This window comes from Lygodium microphyllum, chromosome 17 (genome assembly GCF_053477565.2).
Source record: "Lygodium microphyllum isolate KBCC chromosome 17, Lygodium_microphyllum_v1.1.10, whole genome shotgun sequence".
Taxonomy (NCBI): domain Eukaryota; kingdom Viridiplantae; phylum Streptophyta; class Polypodiopsida; order Schizaeales; family Lygodiaceae; genus Lygodium; species Lygodium microphyllum.
In genome coordinates this window covers 23,019,181-23,024,654 of record NC_141151.1, presented here as the reverse complement: position 1 = coordinate 23,024,654, position 5,474 = coordinate 23,019,181, and positions in this window count along the sequence as shown.

The following is a 5,474-nucleotide window of genomic DNA, read 5'->3' as shown; positions in this document are numbered from 1 at the left end:
TTCATCTTGGTCTCTGTGAGCTGCTTGCTGGAAAAACTCACTGGGTAATCCAAATTATGCTCACCAGGCTGGCATAGCATGGCTCCAATAGCGAACTTAGAGGCATCTATGTGCACATGGAACGTTACGTTCTAGTCTTGGGCTCGCAAGATTGGTGCAGTCGTAAGAGCCTTTTTCAACTCCTCATATGCGCTCTGGCATTCTTCCGTCCACTCAAACACTATCAATAGCTTGTACAAAGGTCTAGCTATTCATGCATAATTTAGCACAAATCGTCGATAATATCTAGTGTATCCCAAGAAGCACTGAACTCCCTTGTAGTTGTCAGGTGGCGGTAGGTCAACAATGACTCTAACTTTGGAAAAGTCAGTAGCAATGTCGTTCCTTGACACGACGTGCCCCAAGATGCATCCTTGTTTTACCCAAAACTGGCACTTTAAGGGGTTTAGCGAGAGGTGGTACAGCCTACACCTTTCAAAGACAGCTCTCAATTTCTTCAAGTGTTTGGCCCAACTAGAGTGTAAACATAGGTCGTCTACGAACACTTCCAGTTCGCGCCTAAGCATGTCCTTGAAGATAGTGCACATTAGGCATTGGAAAGTTGCAGGTGCGTTCATTAGCCCAAAAGGCATGACAATGTAGTGGAGCCCCGAGAGGAACACCAAGGAAAAGGGAATTCTCTTGCAAGAAAATCTATCTTGTAACATCAACAAGCTTATTTATCATGTTTCATATGATCATAATGAAGAAAAGAACACCAGGCACAACAAATCTTCATGCAGCATCATGTAAATCTCCCACGGTTTTTAATAGAATCGACCATATCCTTCAATATCTTCACAAAATCCATCAATAGAACAAAGAAATCAAAGAAGTACACCATCTTTGAATGGAAATACATCACATAGTATTCTTCTTCAATATCTTCATAGTCTTCTCTCTCAATCTCTCATATACAATCACTCTGTTTCAATAGAATTGGCTATCTCTGACTCTCTCTCACACACTCCATCAATAATACATCATATCCTCACTACAATCTCTCAAAATTACTCTCAATAATCACTCTTAGGTCGTGGATACCCCTCCCAAGAGGTATGTCTGATATGAAGGGTCACCAGAGCCACTACAGTGTCTCTTCACAGCTCACTACTGTCACTTCACTCTAGTCTTCTCTTGAGTCTTCAGCAGCTACTTCTTCCACTTCCTTCAGCTCTTTTGCACTTGTATTCACCTCTTTCCAAGGCTAGAAAACTTTCCCAAAATCACACATACATTCCACAGAACACTTACAGAACAGTCTACAGAACAGTACCAGAACAGTTACAGTACAGAACAAAACAGAAACAGAACAGAAGCAGAAGCTCTACAGAAAACCTACAGAAGGTTACAGAAGGTCATCAAAACCTCATAACTCATTCTCAAATCATTCCAAACTCTCACAAACCATTCACTAAACTTTCACAATATCTCATTCTTCATCAATCAATACTTCATCCCTCCTTACAGAAGACAATCAGAACAAAACAGACCAAAACAGAACAAAACAGAAGGTATACAGAACCATTCAGAACCTATCAGAACATCACAGAACTATCAACAAACATCATGAACTTCCAAAACACAATCAATATCATCCAAAACACTCTCAATCCACTTCCTAATCAATCAATCATCCCTTAAAATCAACCATTCAGCTCTCAAAAACAACAAAAATCAGTCAAAAAACAAGTCATTTCAACACTCAACATATCCCCACACTTAATAAGGAAGCGTCCTCGCGACCCAGGAAAAAGGGAATACAAGTTCAGTGAAAAGCTTCACTTTGATCTTCAATATCTTCTCACAAAGAATCCATCCACCACGACCCCATCTTATAACCTGTTTCTGATATAAAAATACAAAGAAAGGAAAACTCTTTATACATTAACACCTCTTATCAAACTAAAAATCACCACAAATTTGTAAAGGATATAAGAGTTTGCTTCTTCTTCTTCATCTTCATCTTCAATACTCCATCCACGACCCCATCTCTACAAATCTCCAAAACATAGCTTGTACACAAGATCCAATAGGAAACCACCACGTTCGTTTGACATAAATGAACTCACAACACGAACACAAATACACAACACAACCATCTGAATGACTTCTTCAAAAAGAAGAGTTTGGCATTAAAAAGCTTGCACCATACATTGGAAAGGCATCAATGAAGATGATCCCTCTTAAAAGATTGATGTTGTCGGAATCGATCCATAGATAAGGATTCATCTACAAAGTTTTTAGGAGGATTTTGGAAAAATTGGAGACAGCACATCCTTTCCAACAGGACCAGGTATCTGCTAGGCAAATAGAGGGCATGAAAATACAATATCTCCAGCTGTTGGGAATCAATGCTAACATTGACATTCATGCACAACTTTGGAATAGGCTTTGAATCAGTATGAGAGTGCCTATGCATATACGCCAGGTACCAAGCAAAGTGAGCAGTTAATCTCACTGAAGGATCTGCAGACTGTGAATATTGTTGGGCAAAATGAACATAGTTTTGATAAGCTTGACTTGAAGCTGTCCATTCCCCTGGAATTACTGGCCAATTAATCTGCGGTCCTGTAAGGCAATCATCCAAACTCCATCCCCTTCTTCTGGAAATCTGATTATCAAAACCGGCACAGTCACTAACCAACTGAGGTGGTTGAGATATGGAAGTGTTAGGAGAGGGTAATGGAATAAGAGAAAGTGGATGTAGGGAAGGATAGGAAAAATCATAAAAGGAAGAAAAGGTTAAAGAAGGAGTGGCAGAAATTTGTAAGGAATCACTAAGGAACGGTGTTAACTGATAAATAGGAAATGTAGAGGGTACATTTATGAGGGGTGAAGGACAGGGTGGAGAAGGGGAAAATACCCTATCCTCAATAAAGGAACAGTAAGTGAAAATAGGAATTTGAGGGAAATTGGAAGGTTGGAAAAGAAGTGGTAAAATTACTGTGGAATTAGTTTGACAAAGGGAAAAATATACAGCATAGCGGTGAGCCAATTGTTGATAATAAAGGAGGGTAGGAACAGAAGGTCCTAAAAGAGATCGTCTATGATAGGCATCAAAGAAAATAGCATCAAACGGATTATGTTTGGAAAGATAAGTTAAGAGATCCATCCTCAGTTGGTTAGTACTCGGTACAAAGGTAGGAGCTGTGTTTTGTCTTTGATTGAGAACTACCGAATCAATCATGGGATGCCACGAACTATCCTGACAATCAGCCACTTTGGAGGAATAACTCTGAAACATATCGGCTATGCGCAACTCCAAATGATTGACATAGAGAACAGCCTGTAAGACCACATCCCCCACATACCATGCCATATCCACCTCATCGGGAATTAACAAATCTCCTCGGAGATACATGTATGACATCAGCATGGTGTCTGGCGTGACAGAATCTTCAAAGAGCATTCTAACTACCTCTGTCAACAACTCAGCAGACCAAGCCCCACTCCAGCCATCCTCTGGAAAAGGTAAATCCATCGTGGAAAGCTTCATATAGAAAACCAGCTTCTGCAAATGGTAGTGGACAAAGAAAGAATGGTCTGGTAAGACATATTCCTGAAACTGTTCAAAGGTAGACCATAACAAGTCCATTCTGGACTGCAATCTTTCCACTTTGTCTTGGAATAGAGGGCACAAAGTAGCCTGTCTCTGTAAGGCAGCCAAGTCCTGCTGTGAAAGAGAAGGAATTAATGGAACAGGAGGGCTTGGAGGAACAGAGCGGGACTTTGCAAGCTGATCTTGCAACTGCTGGATTTGGGAGGCTTGGTTGGCCACTGTGTCATTAGCCATCTGTAAAGCTGAAAGCTTGTCATCTAAGAGAACTTGGAATTCTTTCGCTTCACTGGACATCCTCTCCTTCTCCGCTGAAAGGCTAGTAACCTGTGACTGAGCCTCGAATAACTGGTTCTTCAATGAAGAAATCTCATCACTTTGAGTGGCAACCAGTTGGGTTTGCTGTTCCATTTGCTTAAATAGATCTGCTAGGGTATCCTTAGCAGAAGCTAACTCAGATGTTGCCTTATGCAACTGGTCTTTGGACTGCATGAGCTCCTCATAGAAAGATGCGTACAGCTGTTGAACACAGGCTGTCACTGACAACTCAATGGAACTTTGAATATCCTTGCAGAGGAAAGGAATGGCATCTCCTGAGACGAGACTGTTTAGGGAAGGAACTGAGATCTCCAAGGATCCTTCTCTATGTGCTCGGAACAGGTTATTGCAAGTGAGATACCCAGGGAGTTCACTGCCAGAAGTAGCAGGGATAGGCACTGAGGGAAGTACAGCAGGGGCTTTGTCCGCTACCCTCTTCAAGCGTTTGCGCTGTATGACCAGGGGAGGCGGAGAATCATCATCCTCAATGTCAATAGGTGCTGACTCTTCGGAAGGTGGAGGAGGAGGGACTGGATCTGATGGAGGAGGTGGAGGTACAATCTTCTGTAAACCTGAATAGGTCAAGAAGGCAGACAAATATGATCCATAGGTAACATTGGTAACATTACCCCTCGTGACTTTAACAAAATGCTGATCCATCTTAGTAAGGAGGTATGTGCTCCAATCAATGGCAACTCCTTTTAGCACCATCCTGGAAGCTGTGAAAAGCTCTTTTGACAAATAGTGGGATGGCGTTTTGGCAGGCATGAACCTGTCCTGAAGGAACTGGCACATCGTCTTCCAGACGGGATCAGTAATCATAGAAAACGAAACTCCTGAAGAGTTTATCACTTTCTTAACATCAGGGACTTCCCTTGTCTGCTTCTGCAACAGCTTGAGAATCTCTTCATTAGAGAAGAGCTGACGAGTGGTCACAAAAGGTTCTCCTTTGAAGGGTAAAGACAGAGCCTTCCCTAAGCCTCGAGACGTCAATGTCATAGACATGCCTTGGACTACTCCTGTCTTCTTGCTGTAAGAGGCCAGGAACTCATCACATACGGACGGATCCTCTGGAAGTAATGGAAAAGAAGTGGCCACAAAAGCAGCAAGTCCTGCCTTCGTGAGGGGCTCAAAAGTAAGTAGGGACGAGTAATCCCTACTAACTAGTGGGACGTACTGGATAGGGGGAGGAGCATGAGAAGGCGCCATTCAGATGGTTACACACACACCACAAACACAGACAATCAAGGTGAATGCCTGCAAACCAACAGACAAAAACCAAGGATAAGAGAATTACCAAATAAACGTGACCCGACCTACTAACCCCAGGCAAACCACATCCTAGAAAAAATTCGACATGACCTTGAGACAAATGCGACCGAAAGCTTCATGCGATGCATCAAACAAACACCCTGAACCCCGTATCAGGCAATAAAAGAAAAAAACTACATACCGTACCCGTAACCGTAACCGTAACTAAAACAGGAAACCAAAACCATACCATATCCGACACATATCAATACGACATCTGTGATAAACCCAAGACTGGACCATGGAA